General features: G+C 38.7%; 1 pseudogene across 1 annotated transcript; it reads right to left on the bottom strand.

Moving 5' to 3' along the window:
• Window positions 1-1,340: 1,340 nt before the first annotated feature.
• Window positions 1,341-21,066, bottom strand: LOC307045702 (retinoic acid receptor beta-like; annotated as a pseudogene). Its single transcript, XR_013810531.1, has 8 exons — window positions 20,290-21,066; window positions 16,218-16,372; window positions 14,411-14,552; window positions 7,310-7,476; window positions 5,847-6,023; window positions 4,649-4,853; window positions 4,381-4,539; window positions 1,341-3,773 (listed from the first exon to the last, which is right to left on the bottom strand). The product of XR_013810531.1 is annotated as a retinoic acid receptor beta-like (transcript).
• Between the last annotated feature and the right edge of the window lie 3,013 nt (window positions 21,067-24,079).

Genomic DNA, 24,079 nt, shown 5'->3' with positions numbered 1-24,079 from the left:
TAGAAGAAGATTAAATTACCATAACATGGAAACACTCAAGAGCTTTAAATGTACTGCTTTCCAGCACTGATGGTGATGGAGGTTCCAAAACAAGGTGAAAAATGCAAATGCCGAAAATGTAGTTTCAGTGATTTATTGAGTAAGTGAATTTACAAAAAGCTTACTGGCAGGGGAAGCAAGTCCAAACAAAAGTAACTGAGAATCCTGAGCAGGCAACAGGTCAGGGATCAGTTACTGGGCTCAGGGTTGCAGATTTACAGGTGCAGGTGGCTAAAAGGGGGCATGAAGCAACATGACAAATGAGCAGGAAATGAGACACAGGTGAGCAGGAGGATGTGGGGGGGGGGAGAGAGTCCGAGGGCATCTAGTGGACAGGTGGAGAGTGGCAATGGAGTGTAATGGAGCGATATCAGGAAGAAGGGTCAGAGGGAGAATGGGCCACAAATAAACACATCTGAAGAAGCTTTTATTCACATACTTTAACTGTTTGGTAACAGTCCTGGAATGTCACTAATATCCGCAAGTTCTTCACTTACAACTTTTAAGTAGTATTTTTACTTTACGGCTATTTATACTTCTACTTCACTAGATTTCAGAGGGATAGTCTATATTGCACTTTTTACTCCAATTAAGGTATTTGATCACTTAAGTGACCTCAAATAAAAATGTAAAATAGATTCAACAAATTCATTATTTTGTATAATTTTGTGTTAAAATGAGACTTTATTAATCCCCAAGGAGAATTTGACCAGCTACACGGCAGTAAAGCAGTCAACAGTTAAACTTCACCAGCTTCGACATACTTAACTCAGTCACTAATTATACATTACAAAATAATATAACATACTTAGAATTATGAACATACGCCAATTTGCACAATAAACAATTGTACCTTTAGTACTGTAAGAATGTTTATGCTTTTATTAATATGTCTTGCCTATGTGTTTACTTAGGTAAGACCTTGAATGCAGGGTTTCTACTACAGTTTGGTAAATGGTATTAATTTTTTTTAAGTAACATTTCTAAGTATTTCTTGTTTAATGTTTACTGACTGAGTTTTGGAAACTTAGATAAATGTATTTGAAATATTGGCGAAGCCACAAGTCATCCACTATCACAACAGTATTACAATTAGCTTCTTCTTCTGTACATCTGGATTTATTTGACCCATGAACAGATACAATTAAAAAAGTGATTTGTTGTTTCCATTGTCCCCATTAGCTGTGCTGCAGTGCAGTTTCCTTACAGGGACCACAGGGGGCAGTATGGTCCGGACCTTCGAATGAAGACGAGCAGACCGCTAACATCCTCAAGGCTCAGAAATGACAAAAACTATCAGCTTCAGTGAAAAGTACACAACACTTTAATAGACCAACCAAAACATAAAGAAATCTGAATAAATGGTCCAGGTTACATTGGTAGAGTATGTCAAATTCCAAGATATGAGAGAAATTGGCACATTAAGAGTAGGCACATGAGTTCTTACAGTAAACAGGCTGCCTGCTTTGTTACATACATCAGATATTTTTATACAATTAAACATTCTTCTGTTTCATGGAATGTACATTTTTGAGGAACAAATGTCATTAAAGTTGTATTTATAAGTCTCATTCGCTTTGCCATCAACGACAAAAAGCCACTGTATGTGTAGCTTTTTGTTTGCTAAGCTGTCGATTATCCTTTTCCTAATGTTGCAAGTGTTTTATTAGTATCAATTCCGAGATACATAGGCACAGAACTAATGTATGACTATCTATGATAAGACAATACCCAACACAGATGCATTTTAAAATATGTTGTTTGTGTTAAAGGAAAAAATGGTTTGTAGAACACATGTAGAACACATATAGAACTCAAAAGTATATACAAAGTATATTTTATAATTGATTTAGATCACCATCATTTTTGAACAATATCCAGTCAAACCAATAACTGCAAAAACTTTGCATTTAGGAAATGTTTGAAAGAATAAAATGGTGTTGATAGTGTAAAACAACTAAGCAGATCTCCAGCCAAAACATTTACCAAAAGTGGTCCAGGAAAAGTTACACCGTAAACACTGAGCGAAAAGCTCTTAATATTAGTTACAGTTTGGGAAACATGTGTTATTTCATTCTTGCTGAGAGTTGGTTGAGTAGATTGATACCACAAGCTTAGCTTAGTTACTGTCAGTATAAAGACTGGAAACAGAGAGAAACAGCTACTCTGGGCCTGACAATCCAAAATCCTCCAATCAGTACCTCAATAATTAATGTCTAGTTTTATCTTTTTAATAGGTGTGTACAAAATTAAGATGTGAAAACAAAAAAGGTGTGTTTTTTTGAAAGGTCACGTGCAGGACTTTTTATTGAGTGAGGGCAGGGACGTCCTGGAGTCACTGAGGGGTCAAAGGGTACCAGCGTCACTCACAATTTAATATAAAGCGCTCCACATGAGCCCTTTGCCGTTTTATTTGAATAAACTCTGAACTCTGAGTGTATAATGAGCGCATTATATAGGGCTCAAAAAACATGCCACAAAAAACATGTGTAGCGATTGCAGACAATCCCACAATGCAATGTATCCTATTTTACCTATAACTTCTGTTGTGCTACAATCATTTTGCTGATTTGAATTGTTTGATCACTTAAACAGTTTTGTAGTAACTATGTCGTTTTTATGGTGACTGAGAGCTCAATGCACAGCATATTAGGAAAACATGTGCAAATAGATAGTTAACAAGCAAATTAAGAAACCTCTTTACAACTCAAAACTACAAATTGCACAATATTTATAATACAATAATATCTGCAATACCTTCTTAATCATACCATCACTCAATATATTTGATCTAATTTCCAACACTAAATTCAATAACTTCATAAACCTCAAACTATCATGTGCATGTGTTTCCTTTATTAGCAGTACATTCTGCTCTCAGGTCCATCTTCAGCTTATTTAGTTTTGTTCAAAGCTAAGCAGTTCTCTGTATTTTCCTATATCAAGTCGGCATATATATATATATATACACATATTTGTGATTTTTGTTAATGTAAGATATGAACATTCAACTCTGAGAAAAAACGTTTTTGCTTTTAAACTGTTCCCTTTTGTGAGGATAAATCTGCTCGTTTTCTTCAAACATGTTTAGAGTTAGTCCAGAGCTTTCTTTTTACACGTGTACAACCAACAAGAAGGTGTTTTAAATCCATTTGTTTACTAATTTGCTACACTAAAGCCAAAGCCGTTGTTACTTAATGAGGTAAAAATTAATCCATGTGATAACTCATGCAAACATAAATACAGTAGAAACCTGTGTGATTTCCAGTGGTTATGAGGTGTCTGTCAGAAGGGGTTAAAAGAATGAACATGTGATACAAATGAATACATTACTGCATCATTCTCTTTTCCCCCTTTGAAGCACAAATTAGCTCTTCGTTCATCAGCGTAGTCGTTAGTGTAACAACTGAATCTCTTCTTCAGACAAACACAAGTGGAGCGTTTGCAAACCGATCTGTGAAACTGAGGTAAGACACTATAACCACCTGGACTGCATCTTTAGTTTATATTGTTAGCGTTTTTCTCTGGGAGGGAGTACGAGAGCCAATGTTCTTGCAGTGACCTCAGAGTAAGAAGTCATGTGCTGAGAGCGGTCGGTGTGTGTGTGTGCTGGCTGGTGTTCGGCTCTTCTCTGCTCTCCTCACAGTTTTTCTCTAGATCCTCCAGCATCTCCTCGATCAGGGGCGGCATGGAGCCCGGGATCTCCAGCTTTAAAGTCACCACCCTCTCAGCGCCTGTGGAAATGGAAATGTTTTTGAAATAGCACACATACTGACAGATACTTTTGTGCAGTTGAAGGACTTCTAGGTTTTTCCAGCTGTGTTAACATGTGATACTGTAAACCAATATGGATGCGCCTGCTGCTGCGGTTTGAATTGAGTCATTTTGTATTTTAGACTGTGACTCCTCACTCCATGAAACACATGACCTTTCTAGTAAACAAACAACCTGCACTGTGCTTACACATCCTCCCCCCTTCACCTATATTGATCCTTCATGAGCCATCTGCTAGCCTTTGCTTGGCAGTTAGTTGAGAACAGCCTATCAGAGAACAGCGGCTCCTTTTATAAAGACAATATTTGAATCACGTTGTCGTATTGTTAGATAAAGCTCCATTACGCTGACGACACAGGTTGCTGATGTCGGCCCCTCTGGAATTAGCATGAGTGTGTCATAATGATTTCTTTTTAGCATCGAATCAAAACTCTTTGTGACCCTACACTGGGCCAGACCAGCAAAACAGTATAGTGACCCAAATATACTACCATCGCAGATCTTAGTATTTAAGTTATTACTGTGTATCATTGAAATCATATGATCATTTAGCAGTGCAATGCTGACCTTTGGCGCTGATGCTGCGCAGGTCTGTGATCTTCATGAGGGCTTTAGGGAACATCAGGGGCATGCTGGGCCGCCGTTTACGGGAGTAAATCTTCAGCGCCTCCAGCAGCGGCTCCTGCAGCACCTCCACCTTAGACGGCTCCTCCAGATCCTGTCGGTCTGTTCAGACAAACAGGAAAGACAGATGTTAAACGAAACTTACGATAGCTTACATGTATTCCTTTTTCTCTGTAGGAGCTAGGCTGTATTCTCCTCTGAGCTTCAGTACCTCCAGAGACGAGACAGATGGCGCTGAGAAGGCCGCTCTCCGTGTCGTCCATCTGCAGGGGCAGCAGCTGGCCCGCAAACGTGAAAACCTGATCTGTCAGCGGTCCAAATCCAGCGTTATGGATCTGAGTGCGGGTCAGGGTCAGCCCGTCGGAGAAGGTCATGGTGTCCTGGCCCGGAGTGTAGCGAGTGCAAATCCTCAGGATCTGAATGGAAGAAGGTAAGAGCAAGAAAGAGGAAGGAAAGAAGAAAAACTGATGATATAAATGTGTATGTGTTCAACAGTGGAACAAGTATCAGGTAGCAATGCATTGATCGCTATGATGAAACATGACAGGTATTGTGATGAGACAGGCTTCAAAGGCTTTCAAATTACTTCTAGCTTGGAGGCATGTTTGCTTCTGCATCACATTCATTTGTATATTTTTTCCAGGATTAATAGCAAATCAAGTCAGCGAACAGCAGATGAATTTCAGCCCAGTAGATGTCACCTTGACAAATACACAATCTGTTTGTTTTAGAAAATAATGTTTGAGCCCTTTTCAACCACTGAAAAAGAACTATGCTTGTGTATGGCCATTCAAACATAAAACATAGCTCAATTAATGAATTTGTATTACTGTGCAACGCCCCTGATAAATAACATTAAATACAAATCATGGAAGCATGCATGGCACACTGGATATTTTGTGTTTTGTGGCAGGATGACTTCTTCTGTGTTTACAGTGATGCACGGTGCCAGGGACAGAGTTACAAACATGTAGAGCAAACAAGGAGAACACGAGAAGTGCCAAAATGAAAAATGTGTGAAAGTGAAACTCTGCAGAGCTAGGGATGCTATATGGAACTCCCCCGATGCTGAAAGTCAGTGTCAGAGTAAAAGATCAGGGGGGTGGTGAGGGTGACAAAGCGAATAAGGAGTGCATAATGGAGGGAGGATAAGAAGGAATGAAACATGTGACACAGTCTAAAAAGGGCCGCAGTCTGCCAGACGGCTTGTCAGTCTGTGTTTGGCATGTCAGCTGATGCCCTCGAGTCATAATCCACAGAAGGTGAAAAGGAGCAGAAGGAGCTGTGTATATGTGAACATGTGCAGAAAGAGAAATTCAGGTCACTCGGTTCAAGCACATCTTTTGTGGGTGTGAGTTAAACAAAACTATGAACAGCTCTCTGTTATAGGAAGATATTGTTAGGTGTACCAGGATGTCCAGGCATGCAGTTTTTAGCAGAGTGATCTGGTCAGCGATGGTCAGGCCGGTGAATCCAGGCACTCGCTTGGCAAACTCCACCACCTTGATGATGCACTTGGTGGCGAGCTCGCTGAACTTGTCCCACAGCCCGAGGTCCAGCTGGATCCTGTGGTCGCAGCTGGAGTTCTGGATTAACGAAAAAAAAGGGAAGATGTAGAATTCAGGAACCCAGCTTAAAGGCGTTAAAAGACATGATGTTATTAGAAATATAATTCCAAATGACTTGAAAAACATGCTGTTTCCATTGCTTGATAATGGTATGTGGTCTTTTTTAAACACATCTAGAGTTGAGTAAATTAGATGAAGATAGACAAAGAAATAGAGGAGGTTTTATTGATTTTATTTTTCTTAAAACTGATGCAAGCTAAACTAAAACAGTTGAAGCCATACAACCAACATAAGGAGTTGAAAGATACCAGTCAGGTGACAATTCACTAAGGGTCCCTGCCAGCAACATCCTTAACATAAACATAGTCATTCAAATGAATGAAATGACATACAATTTAAAAAAAATTGTTTAACTAACCTCTACACGTGGTATTAAAGATAAGAAATCATTTTGAGGGATTTATTATAGCCATATAGCATTTGACAAGAGTCAGAGCTATACTCGCGTTTTTTAATCCTTCTGTACTTCCTGTTTTCACGTCCAACGTTCTCTCAGTTCTACGGAATTGTCGAACCACAAACATGTGATGAGAAAACCATTCATTTATTTGTAAAGAGGGCACACCCAGACACATTATACCAGATGGATCACTGTGTTGTGCAACGGCAGGGAGTTTTGTGTTCTTCTCAGGAAGCGAGGTGGGGTTATTCCTGTTGTGTGACCCAGTTTGCACATTGTGATTTGTTTTGTGCTTATTGTTCCATGAGATATGTTATGCTTTCCATTTTGCATGAGACCAAACATGTCCTTACGCAAATACTGACTAACACAATTTGACTTTTGGGGCGGCTTAAAACAATGCCGCAAAGTTCTGATTATTTTGAGCCTATTTTAGTTAGTGATGCTGAACAAGCCAGAATGGGAAATTTGTCAACAGGAAAAAAAAAAGAAATTCAACATGACACATTTGCCAAAATTGCCATTTGTGTTTAAATTGAGCAATTACTTCAAGGAAATCAACTTCCTCTCAACTATGTCCTATCTTAAATACATTGTGTTTATTTTCTTTAATATTAATACCAAACTATATTCCTATTTTAGGGTAACCTAAGATTATTTTTAGAAAAAGACTGACCCATAGAATAAAGTGTTGTGAAATCTTCTGTCAAAAATGAACTACCGTACTTAGACTTGCTAATCCTTCAAATGCATATCTTAATTAAAGAAACCACAGGACTGTAAGGACATCTTTTCCCTTTCCGCAAATGTAATTTGAACAGTCAGGTCTGGTGTGTTGACTCACTGTGGTGTATTTCCCCAGCTGGCAGAGAGAGGGGAAGGTCTCTCTGTGAGCTCTGCAGATCTTCTCCACGATCAGGCCGAGCTCCGCCGTCAGCTCGTACGTCTCCATGATGGTCATCTTCACCGCCTCCTTCTTCCCCTTCCGGGTGCTCCTGTCGTTTCTCACTGCTGAGGAAAAGAACCACGCAGATTATAAGACATTTCAAAAATAACTAAAAGGGATAATAACAGTTCAAACAATGGTACTCTATTTTACACTGATGAATGATATTCAACCCTTTCCAAAACACTTCTTCTTTATAAGAAAAAAACATTGTTGAAAGTAATGAGAAGTGATATGCACAAAATTCGTAAAAAAAATACATATAAACATCATGTGAAATAATAAAAAAGTATTTACTCGCTCACAGTAGAGTGAAAAATGTCCATCTCAGTTTCTCAAGTCCAGGGTGATGTCTTAAAGGTCCCATGTCATGCTTTTCTGGTTATTACCCGTCCCCTTCTGTGTTATGAAGGTTTTTATGCATGTAAACGGTGTGCAGAGTCACAAAACCTCAAAGTACACCCTGTAGCGCAGGGGTGCCCACACTTTTTTGGCTGGTGAGCTACTTTTGAAATGACCAGCTAACCGAGGTCTACCAACCAAAAATAAAATCCCAAATTGCAAGGGTTGCTGAATGACACGTTTTATTTTTACATGGGATAACTACAATAGGGCTGCAACAAACGACTAATTTGATTATCGATTAATCTATAGTTTAATGAAACGATTAATCGACTATTCGGACTACTACTGTGTGCCTTGCACAATTTCTCAAACGCTCTTATTTAGCCATCAACTTTTAGATTTAGTTTGAGGTTGTTTTAGGCATGTGGAAACTAACAATGAAGACAATAAAGATGAATACTTGATTCAAAAATACATATATTATTAAATTAACTTAACAAATTGTGAACAAAATTAACATTGCTTTTTATTTGAATTAAATAAATAATATTTCACATCAAAAGAAACAACAATGTTTTAACAAATCTTATTAAATAATCTTATGACAGAACTGGAAACAGAATAGCTGAAACTTTAACAAAATAAATAACTCAGTTACCTCTAATCATTAACCCATGTTTGTATAATGTAGTTAACTCCGTGTGTTGCTGCTAGCATACATAACACCTGACGTGGAAACGTTACTCGTGGATGGGGCTACAGAGCTACTAGAAAGATAGTCGAACCCGGTGCATTCGTCCGTCTGAATGTGGTGCACTTTTGCTAAATGTTTAGACAAATTGCTCGTGTTACCGCCCTTACATGCTAAACACTTTTGGTGACGAGCATTGTCCACCTCAAGACGGGTAACATGTAACCACACCTTGGAGCGCTTCTCTCCACCATCTCCTCCGTGTGTTGCTGCATGTAGCAGATGCGTGTGTGTAAACTGCCCCGCCCCCTTGCAAACAGACGGGGGAGAGAGAGATCTCGTCTCGATTGGAAAGATAGAAAATACACCGACCATAGACGCATTTGTTTGTCTTTTTGCATGTTAGAAACGAGTTGGCGACACTAAGACTAAGAGATAATGTTTGTGTAGCAATAATACATGACCTTTCTCTTTCTCAACTCGCTACTCGGAGGGAAGTCGCTGTCATATGCCTTGTGAACACTCCGATAATGCCTCTCCACGTTACCTTTCTTTGGCAGAGCAACGCTTGCTTTACAAATAAGGCAAATAACCTTTGAATGTGACATCACAAAAAAAGATTCTCCCTCCCATTCTGTGTGGAAGTGGTATGTCTTTAGCTTTTTGCTCGTTCCCGCACTCATTTTGGTGTTTGTCTCTCCCGGCACTTGACTGATTTTGTATCGCTTTGCATTCTGGGTTAACAGACTGGAAAGCAATAAGTCGCTTTTTCTGTCAATCAAGTCAACTCCTGAATTAAGTGGCAGGGAGGCCAAGGGAGGAGGGATCAAAACCTGTTTTGTCTATTTTAACGGAGCTGGATTTTTTATTTTTTATGAATGACTCGCGATCTACCAGCATTGCCCCCGCGGTCGACCGCGGTCGACGTACTGGGCACCTCTGCACAGTGTAGCGAGTAAAACTCTAACACAGAAAATACCTCCCCAAAACGCCTCGTTGGAGATACGTCATTGTCCATTTGATTCTTCCGGGTACGCATGATGTCAACCGTACCCAGAACGAAATGGACCAATCCGTGGAGCCGTAACGTTAAGCCCCCGCTGATTGGTCCAAATTGACCAATCCACGGACTTCCTCACACACACACTCAGTGCAGGCAGCTCTGCTGATTTCTCCTCCCTGGCTGCAGGCTGATAACAGACAGTTGGGATTGCGGCGAAATTCTCTCTGCAGACCCATTCTCACAGCGTTTATCAACCTTTTTCTTACTCAATATCAAGCCACACTTATTGTTTTTACTTCGGCTGTGACTTTGTGTGTGCTCAGGGTGAGTTTGGCTGTGTTTCGCTGTGTATCGCTAAACAAGGAAACCACACCTCCACGGAGTTTAGGGCGATTCACAACGTCCCGACCAATCAGAGGACACTGTGCTCACAAGGAGGGTGGGGGCTGGAGCTACTGGAGCTACAGCGAGCCGTTAAAGGCAGAGAGTGAAATTCCGTGAATACACGTAGTTTACAGAGATGCTGTATGAGAAACCAAAGTGATTTTGGAAAATTGCACAATATAAATCTATTCTAGTAGACCTCAACAATGGAATTATGATCAGTGGAAATGGCCATGACATGGGACCTTTAATGTGTTGTCTCGTATATCAAATATAAAAAAGTGAAAGGAAGGAAATCTCCAATAGTAACAAGCTGAAAACAGCATTTCCTGCCATTTGTGTTTAATTTGCCAAACAATGAATCCATTGTCTATTATTAAGGCCATCTTTATTTTCCTGTCCATCAACTTATTGATTTATTCAACTCATCATAGCATCATCTATCTTTTATAGAGACAACACGTTTCTGTAAATGATACTGAATTGCTTTTATGTTGCCAAATTTTGACCTAACATATACGGCAGGACACTAAATAACAACGGTGTCAAAGAACACACCAAATAACATATATTAAGTATGTCAAAAAGTGTAGATAAAAGCTGTATATCTTTCTAAAGATCACATTGACATTGTCAATGGGTCCTTTAAGTACGAAGGATAACAGTCTTGCCAGACCAGGTTGTGTGCATTTTGTGGAATGTGTAAATAGGACGAGGATTAATTTTGGCTTTACAGTGTTAAAGCCTCTAGACATGACTGTCAACAGTGTTCAGCGAAACTCTTTCTCTGGTGGAAAAATCAGCTGGCAGTAAACTGTGTGGATTAAGGGTTTCTCCAGGGAGCATGTGAAGCAGGCAAACACAGCGTAACTAGGTTAGTCTTTCATAACCACTCCACTAACGGTGTGAACACGTTTCAGCGAGTCCCGATGACTTGGCTCAGGCAGCCACACACATGTCAGAGATCTCAGGATTATGCAACACCTCCGTCTCTGCCTCCCTCGCCACCTCCCCCTCTTCATCTCCAAATGCCCTATATTCAGTCATCATTGTGTACTCCAAGAGCGATCGCATTACACACTGGCTGTAGACTGAAGCCGTTACATAGCATCCACCTGCCTGCTACATGTGATGTATTTATGTAACGTGAGTGTGGAGCGGCAACAACAGACAATGTGGATGGGGAGGATCCTTCACTGCTGCCCTATCGCTGCCTTCCCCCACAGAACACACTCTGTTATCTAGGTCGATTACTTTGTTTCTTTGTGCGCTCCAGGCACTGCTGGAGCTCAAGTTCACTGAGAGCTTCTTAGTGAGTTATTTCAAAATGAATACTTGAAAAGGTCTTTTCAAATTTTAAATCAATATTCCAATGCTGAGAAGATTTTTGTAAGGTCTCTATTTATTCTGTTTTAATCCAGTATTAAAGATTAGGCTTGTCTTATAGAATCAGTATCATATTATTTGTAAAATAAGATTTCAGTATGGTCTGTGCAGGCTTGTTTCCTACACGTGTTATCCAAACATCTGAAGTAGATTTACAGTGTTTTTAAGCAGAGTGCAAATGTATAAAAAAAGAAGATAAATGGTATAATTTCCAAAATAAGAAGGCTGATGTATTAGTTGGTGTCCAAAAAGATAGGTGAGATAATAGGCTAGAATATTTGATTGAAATTGGCAAATGAACCTTTTAAGATTTTTTTTTTACCCTATTTAACAATAGAAAATGTATTTACTAATTTAACCAGGTTGCAGTAGCTGGACTTTGGCTTTACCACTGTAACAGAATACATCGACAGGCTGTGAGTGAGGTGGTAACAAGATCATTGTCTAATGAAAAATTAATCCGGTTTTATACACTATACGGCAGCATTCATCAGCAGATTGCAGCATATCCTGCCAAATGTGTACATTTATATAAATAGTGGAATTTACTGGTGTTACCTCAGTGAAATATTTTAATTGATAAATAATCCAGGCATTATCTCAAAATGGCCTTAATCAGCTTGATAACTTTATGTCATCATTTATTTATCCCACATTGACTTTGGTATCTGAACACTCAGAGTTGAAAGTGCTAAGAGAGATTTCAGTGAGTTAATCAAGCTGTGATAGTGGGGGGTGAAGGGTCGGCGCGGGGAGAATATACACCCTATAGTGTACATCTCAAAATGTAGGTGAATTGACCTCTAAAGCGACATCCTCTGAAATCAGATCAGCTGATATTTGTCACACCACACTAAGAGATGGATGTTGTTAACGTTAGTCGGTAAAAGTAAGATGTGTGCAGATTGTAATTTAGATAGCTAGATTGATTCAAGAGGCCCTATCATGCTTATTCCCCCTCTCCTGTAGTGTATTAAATAGGCTTTCTTGCATGTAAATGGTCTTCAAAAAGGCCAACATCCCAAAGTTTGCACCCCCTTTCCTATTCAATTAAACACATTCAATGTTTATTTATTGTAAAAGCAATTGGGCTATTTTAATCTCACACACACACACCCCCCCCCCCCCCCCCCACACACACACTTCTCCGCCTCATTCTGTTTTCATTTACTCGTTCGTTATCTGACCAGCTTCAATCTTGTCGGCTACTCACTTCGTTTCTTGTAGCCCTCGAAAGGGTTTTGGAGGTTGATGCCTCGGTGAACGTGCGTCGTTTGGCTTTCTTGTCCGCAGCAGCAGAAAGCCTTTTCGAATGTTTGAATGAATCAAAGTGGGTCGTCACCATCGATTTTCTCTTATGCTCCAACACACAGTTGCACGGGGTGCAGAATAGTTTCCCCCCACTTTTTGCCCGGTCTTTAGTAGAAATGTTCGTCGGTAAATGAGATGGATTATATTTTTTCATCTTGGTGTTTTCTCTCTCGTGTGAGCTCCACACGTTCACTCTATACAGTGTTGTTTACATTCTGTGATGCGCGAGCTGATGACGTCACGTCAAGACGAGTTCACTTTTTTTCTCAACTTTGTGTGGAAAAATGCGGGGATTATGCGGCCTTTTGATAAATATGCGGCCTTTTAAAAATCTGCGGCATTTTGCTGATTATGCGGTAAATTCTGCGATCACAGAATCGCGTTTTTCTGGAGGGTCTAATAATAGGCCTCTTTAAAAGAGGATTTGTTGACCCCCACGGCAATAACGCAACATCTGCAAGAAACAGCGTCTGAGGGCTTCTTAACATTTAACAAACGATGAAAGTGTCATACCCGCTTAAAGGGAAGAAACTCAGCTAACTGACGATATGAACAATTTGTACCGAAACAAAACACAACTCTAACGCCGAGCCTCTGAATTAGCCATGAGCGAAACAATTCTAACGCACTTAGCACAGAACTCACGGTAGAAATACTTTATCACTTATCGGATCTGCAGAAAGAAGATATCAGATTAATGCTGAGATTCCACAGATTCCAGAGGTATAAGTATCATCACTGTTCGACCAAAACTTGCGGCAGCTCAGGCAAACCCAGACAACACACAGCGTAGCTTTACGGAGCCAAAACGGCAAATATGTCTTACCGTTGCTGTTTTTCTGATCAAAGGTTTTGTTCAACGGCATTAAAACGAGATAAACACTGCTGAAGGTTAATCCAATGCGTCTGTGTCACTTTGAAATGATTACTGATAATCCATCATTCAATTTTTGTCAAAAACGGAGATTTCATATTAGCTGCTATTAGAGCAACAACCCAGCTTCCGGTTTTGGGCAAACTGCGTGCGCATCACTCTCACTCCTCCGCAATGGAAATGTTTAGATGGATTTAGGAACCTCCCCTCGATTCTATTGGCTCTAACGGTTCAAAAGAGGTGTCAATCATCAAAATAGACTGAGGGGGGGGCCAGAGATATGGCAAATCCACCCAAATTACCCCAGAAGTGTTTTTTTTTACTTACTTTATGTTATAGTTTGGATTCCTAAAGCTTTGTGTCTACCATCCCATCATTCAAGGGTGGTTCTCACTATAAGTCATGTTTTTGGTTTTTGGATGGAAACTATAATTTACATTTTTTTACTATGTTCAATCTGAATTTACTTTAAAATAAAAATAATCTATATTGATTCTGACTTTTCTAAATCCAACTCACAGGTTTATCATTACTTTGAGATTTTTTTTTTATTAATTTACCCCTTTTAGAAGTGAAGATATGGTCATTTGTTCTGGGAATGTCATTTTCGAGCCTGAGGCCTGAAAAACAGGCTTGGGGCTTAACGGGTTAAAAGGTGTGTATTCGGACCATCGCTATTTTTGTCTGTACAGGTAAATATGTATTTCTCGCACATGAATCAGGTTTTCAACATGCGACTGCTATATGCGAAGACACAAGGGATAAACCTGAGTTGATCATTTACATTTGTGACTGACTGACCTTAGAGTCACCTCTATTATCTTCTTCACTCTGATCAATGACATCTGCTATCCATTGTCCACTATCTACCATCTACCCTGTCCTTGAAGGAGTCATTTGCAGTGAATGTATTCACATTTTGTAAGACAAGATAAATCCTTCTTGTGTTTTCTGCATGAGAGGGGGTCAAGGAGGATGTGTCCTCAGAGTGGATGAGACACTTACACTCCTTGGACATTCCCGCTGCAAAGCACCTCTGCAGCCGACAGTACTGACAGCGGTTCCTGGTGATCTTGTTGATGATGCAGTTTCGGTCTCGATGGCAGGTGTACACCATGTTCTTCTGCACGCTGCGGCGGAAGAAGCCCTGCAGAGTAAAAAACGAGTAAAGAGAATATATAAATGATTAAGTGCATAGAGTATGAGAAAACTGCTGGGATAGTTTATTTCCTGACAGAACAGGAAAACATACATTTATACTTTATACTGTGACTCTGGGGACCAGAATACATCATGTGATAATAAGTAAAATATTTATATTTTAATGTATTTATATATATAATGTGTATATTATATATTTTAAGAAACCTCTAGAAGGATTTTATTGTAATTCTATCTCAACAAATTGGGACTAGACATTTCTGTTAAATGTGTAGCATGATTTGTTTTAAATTTGAGTCACAGACTAAATCTTAAATCCCTGATGGCTCCCACAGGATTGTTTTTGACATCTTCGTGGATTCATCTTCTTATTACAGACACATGCATTTCCTAACATTCGGTCTACCTATGTTGTAAATGTATTATCTTTTCGATTTACACTCGGCATCTATTGCACGTCTGTCCGTCCTGGGAGAGGGATCCCTCCTCTGTTGCTCTCCCTGAGGTTTCTCCCATTCTTCCCTTTAAACTTTGGGTTTTCTCTGGAGGTTTTTCCTTGTACGATGTGAGGGTCTAAGGACAGAGGGTCTCGTTTTCTCATACTGATATTCTGCACATACTGCGCTGTTGTATTTTCTGTAAAGTGTCTTTACTGTAGGGTATTGTTATTATATGTACAGCACTTTGGCTCGACCAAAAATCGTTTAAAAATGTGCCATATAAATAAAACTTGATTTGATTTGATTTTTAAAAAATCAAAAATAACACTTACAAACTAGATACCAATAAAGAATAACCGATATCTGAGTATTCACCATAGTGTGTAAATGTTGTCTCGAGGTCACTGTTAATGTAAGGCTGACTGCTCACACACATTTTGTTATCCGGACTAAGTTCAGGCCCTGTAATTGTTTTGGTGTTTTTTCAGAGCAAATACAGCAATCAATACTTTCCTGGTAAATTTATATTAGAAACAGATTAAAACAAATATTGAACTGTAACCTAGAATATTTGTCGAGCTTGGTTATGGACAGAAAAAGAGGAAATGCAGATGATGTTATCCACAACTTTTTCAATTGTACGCGTAGTCAACATTAGCTCTCTTCATTAGCATATTAGCATAATATAAAAGCAGGTTAGCTAACATTGGCAAGTTCAAATACAGGACATCTGGGGCATGCCACTTACAGTAGATGTAGATGCCCTGAAGAGGGATTACCCTTCCTGGTCAGCTCACTCTCATTGGCTATTGAGGGTTTCTTATCAATATTACATCTCTGTTTCTGTTCACAATACACGATTTAAAATGGGGGAGACTCCAGTGCGGTCTGTAAAATTAGGATTATGTCTGTAAACCCCTCATACTGCAGGATCATTTGAGCAGATAATCTGTTCAGACCAGCCTCAAATCAGTAACACCCCAATGATTGTGGGGAGGTGCCAGTCATTTGCAAAATCTGACCCATTATCCTTCAGTGTGGGGCCACTACAAAGCAACTGAACATAATAAAACGTGCATTTCATTAAATTCAACATGTTTCATCCCAAAATGATACAACAGCTTGATTAAGATAATGAAACACATTTGAAAAAAGAGGAAACAGTGATTTATCTCTGTAATTGAAGATGTATGTGAACCCGAACACCTTACCTTGCAGCCCTCGCAGGCGCTGACGCCATAATGGTAGCCTGAGGATTTGTCTTGACACACAAAGCAAGGCTTGTAAGTGCGAGGGGGCGGCGGGGGGGAGGCAGGGCTGGCAAACAGGTCGTCTGAACTGGAGCTGGAGCTATGGCTTCCAACGGCTGCAAACACAATATGACAACATACAATTAATAGAAATGCAAAGTAATGTAAATGTTTAGTGTGAAGCTCGCTGAGGTTAGACTAGCCACCGCAAATGTCCATAGAAATCAAATGGTAGCTTACTGCGAACTGTAACCTGCAGCTCCCCGGTGTGACTTTCTAGAGAGAGGTTTTCTCTACACTGACATCAGGTCAAAGTTCCACCAATACAGCAAATATATGAATTTTAACAAAACATATTTCAGAATGCGTTCATCACGACTGAGCACGTTCATGCTTTGACTGGGCTAATGGCATTTTCTGTATATTTCAGGTAAATAAAAGTGCATTTTTCAGGTAAATAAAAGTGCATTTGGCCAAAATATAGGAAAGCTTTCTCAAAAATAATCTCACTATCTCTTTTTGGGAAAATCTAAAAGAGACAAGGTAAATAAGCACAATTTAAAAAAAAATGTTTTTGCTACATATAGTTGTCATTATATGTAACTCAATTTACATATAATGAAACAAGCAATCAGGCAGAAAAGCTGGAGATCAACAGTCTTTGAAACATCACAGGGTGACCGAGTTGAGGTTGTTTATTGAGTGTATTCAATGTAGAACTTGCTCTCCATAACATACACAGCTGCACCTTTTGTAGCACAGCTTTAACCTCAATGTTTCCAGTTGAATGTTTCATTTCACAACAGACCGGTGCACCCTCCCACTTTAAAACCACTTTTGAGAGGAGTATTGCTCCAGTCTGAGGGGCTCGCTCAGCCACCCCGCTGGCTCCCTGATCACCTCCACCGCTGACAGAAAACGAAGAAAGCCGTTTTTGAAAAGGGGGACAAAACGAGAAAAATTGCTCATCTACATCCACTCAAACCCGTGGCCTCTGATTGAACCTGGAATCAGCGGGTCAATTGAGGACACCCCCATCAGCCCGAGCGCTCTCCCAACCCGAAACAATGCAGGAGCATGCCACAAGCCCAGCTGACTGATGAGAGGGAGGGAGAAGAAACAGAAAGTGTGTGTGTGTGTGGGGGGGGGGGGCTGTGTGAGTAATTTGGTTAGGGGGGAAGGGAGAAAGGTTGCCCCCACCCCAATTTAGCTGGTGTTATTTGATGGAAGTGACAATGCATTGTGTGAGTCAAACATTAGATCCACTAAAAAAATTTGCAACAGGGAGTAAATAGTTTGAAGCCTCAAAGATAAGGACATGGTAACATCAGTTAAAGTTGAGTAAAAGCTTTTTTGGAGATGCTTCATAGAGCTGAATGTTTTATGTGGTTACACTACTATTTAGACAAAGGCTCTTTTTGTCTTGTTTAGCCTTCCTGTGCGTCTCGCTTACTACAACCTTCATAAATCAAAATTCAATACAGAAATGTCCTGTTGCAGCCTTAACAACTTATTTTCTTGATTGTTCTCTTATTCTTCGATTCTATAAAAAGTTGTGAAACTTGCTCATTATAACTTCTTTAGAGCCCCAAGTGCTTCTTTCAATTGCTTGCATGTCTAACCACCAATCCAAAACGTAAAGAAGTTTCATTTAATGTCATGTCTGACAAAACAAGCGTAAAATCTTCAAATCTTTATGTTTGAGCAGAATGAAAGTACATTTTATGGTATTTTTGCTTGAGGTAACCAAAGTGATAACACCTTTTTTAAATGCCAAATTAATGTAATAAACAAATCAATGCAGCTTTAGGTTATTTGTGAATGTATATTATTCATGCATTTCTCCCTGGCATTTGAAGCATTTAAATATGTGTTATACATTTTTAAAAAGAATTTGCATTTCGTTGTTTTGTACTTCGAGATGCAAAAGAAGTATGTCTGTACGTTTAGGAGGTCCAAAGAGATACAATTATTTTGATTATTCATTATTATTTCACAAATGTTAAGAGTTAAGGCAAATAACTGAATTTACATAGCAGAACCTTTTATTTCTTTCATAAATCAGTCAATCTAGTAATGTCACATAACCGGCATATATCAGTCAAAAGGGGCATTGTTCTGCAGAACAAGTACAGTTTGCTTTTTTTACTTCTGTTCAATACATTTTTAATGCTGAATTTATAATGAAGGACTTTTAATGTTGTTTTTGTTTTGACATTTGTTGTCCTGCGACTGAAGTAAAGGAAATAGTATTTCTTCCAACCACTGGCAGCAGTCTGGCTCTCCTATGACCTCCTGAGCCGGTGACCGTCCAGTGAACTCACATTGACCCAAAACTGACCGGCCCGTCCCAAACACAGACCACCACAACGTCACGATCTGCTCCGTGCACAGCACCCTGTTTACTGCTGAGTTTACTCCTGCCAGAGAAACTCCCCATAAAAACTCACACTTTATAGGTTGTTTAACTTATACTTTAACTTCCCCTCTTTGGCACAAATAATCAGTGTGTAAAGCAATTCAGAAATAGGTTGTGAAACACTATAATGTTGTTCTACTATGAAGAAATATCTTCTTGTATTGCATCTGTGTTTGAACTGTATCTAACTTATTTGCAATGGATGCCGACATGGTTGTAGTTATTAAAATAACATTAATAAACTCAAACTATTTATTATTTCTGCTTAAATTGTTAAATAGGGGGTTGAAATAAAATATTAAAGTAAAAGGTAAGGACCTTCATACATGATTAGAGGAAATACTAACATTTCCAGTACACATTAAAGCATACATAAATTGTTGGAGAAAATATGATATGTGTGCAGCAAGACACAAAAGAGGTCATGAATCAAATAAATACTTTATTAAACTTAATTTCTTATAATTTTGTTTGATTTGTACCTGTTTTTGAGGCGATTTATGGTCTTGCAGCTCCTGTGTGTCAATTGAGGTTGCTTCAAAAGCAAACCTAAATTCTACCTTAACTTTTAGCCTTTATTTGGATTAAAAGTGTATTTCTTCATTTAAATGTTGCTTTATGGCCATCATTTAATTATTTAACTATTCCTTTCATTGCATAATTCCTGCAATTTGATGTATCCCCTCTTATGTCTATCACTTGTCATCGTATATTATCTTTGACAGTTTTTTTAATTTATTTTTACAATATTATTATTTTTTGTGTGCATTACTTTTAATGAATTGCAATACCTTGTATGAAATGTGCCATACAGAGACTGCAGTAGATTTATCTATGTCTGTATGTAAGCTATAAGATCAGTGCAGCCTGATGTTTTCAATTGCTATTCCAATGGGGAACACTATTGTTATAAATAAATATCCATATGCAACCCAGCAAGACTGATTACCAAAATGTAACATTTGTCTGATCCATATACCTGTTGATAATATGTTTTGGATTTTCAGCTTTTTTTATATTTGTACACTTAACCACTTTGTACTGCAACTACTGCAGAATATTTTCCCTCAGGATAAATAAAATGTCCATCTTATTTGATCTTATCTTAGCACAACAACTGACCTTTAATCTAAGTAACAGACCACAGTCACATAATCACTTGAATATTCAGTCGAAAATGAATAGATGCAGGACAAATATTTAGTTATTAGATGAAGTCTTATAAAGAGTAAACGTATGTGTGGCAAAAAATAATAGCACTATAATAGCATATTTGAGGGCTCAAAATATAGGCAAGCACACATTGTGCAAACCCTCCTGTGAACCCAAACCCAAATATATGAAAACAGATTTTGGTTAACATTGCAAAAAAAATGGGACATGGTAACATGATATTTTAAGAGGCCATATATACAAACCCGTTTTTTCTCATACTGATATTCTGAAAAATATGTGCTATTGTATTAGCTGTAAAGTGTCTCTACTGTAGGCTATTTTTATTATATGAACAGCACTTTGGCTCGACCAAAAATTGTTTATAAATGTGCTATAGAAACAAAACTTATATTCAGCAACACATCACGGTTTTAAATGTTGACATCAGTTTTCACCTACATTGGGAGCACCGGTGCTGCTGCCAGTCCGCCTCGATCAGCTCCGGGAAGAAGGCTGCCAAATCTGGCTCCTGCTCCTGCAGCATGCACGATGCAGGGCTGGGGGTGGAGGAGGTGTACAAGTCCATGATTTCTCCGGGACCGAAAGCTTGAAATTCCACATAGTCAAACATGATCTGGTTTCAGTCTCCTCGACGATCCGCGTGGAAATGTTGTCCGCATGTGCAATCCTAAACAGCAGCGCGGGCTTTTTCCCTTCCTATTTGGAGTTCGATGCAAACGTTGTTTTAAGAGTAAAACATGCCTGTGTTGCTTTCAAAGGGGCGTGTGAGCGCTCAGAAACAAGACCTATATTTCCCACACACAGTGTTTGCATGTTGCACCGGAGAACGCATCCAGATCTGGCGGCTGTTTAGCATAACAAAGTTAGTCCCGGGACTTCTTTCCTCTTATCTCTTTTTCTTTATTGACGAATGTCTCAACTCAACCTGCTTCATACTAGTTATGTCAGAGCGAGCGATGGTGTTACCTAATGTATGCAAGTGAACTCTCCATGAACCTCCTCCGCTGCTGCTGACCTTCAAATGACCCAGCCGCTGTCTGACATCACCAGGCGGCTGGAAACTAGTACTTTGAAGTCCTGTACTCAAGTAAAAGTATTACTACTGTAGTAGGATCTTACCTCCATCAGAGATGCACGTTAGAAGTATCACATTTTATGCAGAAGAAACAGAAATATCATATTTTTGTTCGATGTAGTCTTTGTTGTAAAAAATGTGGCCACTACATTACCCAGAATGCAACATGACTGTCGACGGTTAAAAATTCGGTGTGTTATGCCAGTAGCAAACATTGAAATATTGTTTATAACTAACCACAATATCAAAATTGAGTGTAGAAATCTATTTACCCCACGTTTTGAATATCTTATTTATATAATTGAATTCAGTGTTAACGTACTGGATATAGTAAATGTAAATTCAAGCCCCCATTTCACTGGATTTGTATGTAAATCTATAGACTATAATTAACACTTCCAAGCCTTTAAACACCCAAAAAGTAATACAACTGTCAAACTGTTCTGCAAGATATTTTAAGAACAATAAGGTATGTGTTTCTCTCTTAAGTTTTTTACAAATATTTGTACATGTTTTATCTAATGAACTTTTTTTTCATTAAAGTGAAATCTTAAACAACCATTTCCATAAAATGCTCTAAATCATTTATTGTTAGTGTTAAATTATTAACAGCTGGTCTATGCTTAACATCCACGATGATTTCTGATAAATTATGACATGCACATCTACATATTGAGCAAATCATAAAGTATACATATTTCTTATCTTTCCCATGATACAATATGCTACTTTCAACCTCAAGAGTGGTTTTCTTCTGAGTTTCTGAGAAATGTACATTTTGTAAAGATTAGAAAGGAAGGGATATTTTTCCAATCTACGTATGAGCTGTTGGATGTGCCTTGTATGAGATGATATCATCCCTCTTCAGTTTACATTTCAGATGAGTATTATTTGATATTTACAAATGACTCTGTAAAAAATATATACAAAATGTTAAAAAATATAGAACAATAAATGAAGTAGCCTACTCTTTCTCGCTCCCTCAATATCACCCAAATGCAGTAAGTAGTATAATTACAGTGGAGAACATTCAGGCTTTTAGCTCTGGATTCATGTTTTGCCATAAAGGGACGCTTGTCTGTTTTAAATAAAGGGCATCAAAGCAAAGCAGATTAACACTGATGTTCCAGTATTGGCATTTCAAGATTGAAACCATGTGGCCTTTTACAAAATCAATACTTTTTAGGCTCTGTTTCTCTTCATTTACGTCCACTTCCATTCCTGATCCTTGACTTTAAGTGAGAAATATTTGCAGCTTGGAGGATCCATGATTAAATCTACTGGGAGATAAAGTAGGTCAGCTGCAAGATGGGTTGGTGGGTGGGGGGAAGGAAATCTGTTCCACTTACAAATAATAGACCTAATTTACCGCATTCATCAACTGAAAATGACTGAAAACAACTTCCCTGCCCTTAAAAGCTTAAATAAAACAGAAAAACATAGAATAATTTAATGCATTGTTTAAAAAGTATGAATTAAAACGAGACCGAGTGTTGGAGCCGGGTGGTGCAAAAGAAGAAAGCTATTTTGTTAGAAAATATAAATACACTTGATCTCTTTCAATGCCACTGCTAACCCCATTGAGGCATGGAGGCAGCACAGATCCAATGTTAAAGGAGGCTAATTACTCCCAGTATCTCCCACACTCCAGGGAGGCGAGGTCATCCAGAGGACAGGCATGTGAAACATTCCTGCAGCCTGCTGCTGGACCTCCCTCCCAGCTCAGTCTTCCCCTGCCCTCCTTTCTCCTCCTTCATCCATCCTCCCCCGGCTCCTCATCCTCCTCCTCTTCCCTCGGTCCTATTTAGAATCGCTTACATTTTGTTGTTGTTGCTGGCTCTCTATCTTGATCGTTCTTTTGAGGGTTCACACTGTCACTTGTTTGCATTTTTTGGTAAAGGTTCATATATTCAGCCATTCATCAATAATTGTTTGTGACTGAAGGTCAGGATTGAGGATTAGGATGTGAGGCTGTGCTTGGGCAGAGTTTTGCTTTGAAGTACTGCTAATGTCAGAAAGCTGATGTGCTCACAATGACAATGCTACGTCCTGACAATTAATCAGATGTAATGATGGGCTGTACCAAAAGTACCTCGTGATTATTATTATTATTACCAAACTCCATTTGGATTAGCAGCAGAATTGGCAGATTTGAGAGATGTATTAAGTCTGACTGAAATTGGGGTTTTATTTACTTGTTTTTTGTATTGTTTTTACGTCATGTGAGAGTGTTCAGTCTGTGGCTTTAAGGTTTTATTGTCTAGTGTTTCACATTTTTGTATTTCCTGTCAGTTTTTTCTAAATGTGTGTATGTATTTAATATATTAATTGATGTACAGCACTTTTGTCAACTCTGTTGTTTTTAAATGTGCAATAGAAATAAAGCTAGATTGGATTGGATTGACTGCCCTGTATACCGTGGCGTATATGTTATGATTGATAGCTATTCAGTCGTCATTCATGACACCTTTTGTCTTTTGAAATTAAATATATATTATTTGAAACCACTCAAGCATGTAAGCATTGTAGACGTTGAAAAAGGGTACATTTCACATTTTGAAATGCCTACTTTTAAATTTGAAGCATCGGTAGCTTTTACTTTTTTTTGGCACTGACATTAGGAACTGTTATGGTTGACAGTAGTTCTGGCATTAGTTTTGTCATAGTGGACCTGTCACAACAAGTTGGACAGTTTGGAAGTGCACACTTTGATCCATTGATGGCACCAGATGAACAATTAGAGGATGTCAAAAGTCACAAGGGTTTATCCAACAAGGACCATAAATGCCTGTACCAAGTTGCGTACTAATTATACTTTAGTTGTGAAGATATTGCAACAAACCTTCTTCTGCATTTTCAGAAAATGTTATGGCAATTGATTCGGTATAATGTAATAAAATGTACTATAATACATTACAAATATTACCCTAACTCTAAAACATTAAGAAATGTTCACTTTATAGTATCATTGTTATTTTTGAAGTTTCCGTTCTGATGTGCAGTCAAAAACACAAAACCCCACAATCTCAAACCACATCTTGGGTTTGTTAAAGGTGTAAAATCCTTTTCAGCTGTTCCCCCTTTTTGTGCATTTCCCAGCATTTTGTCTAAATATGGCGTTGCACCAAATGGTGAGAAGGAACAGAAAGACCT

This window comes from Notothenia rossii (genome assembly GCF_949606895.1).
Source record: "Notothenia rossii genome assembly, chromosome: 7".
NCBI classification, from domain to species: Eukaryota; Metazoa; Chordata; class Actinopteri; order Perciformes; family Nototheniidae; genus Notothenia; species Notothenia rossii.
Note: the sequence above shows the minus strand (reverse complement) of the source record. Positions and strands in the feature narration are given on the sequence as shown.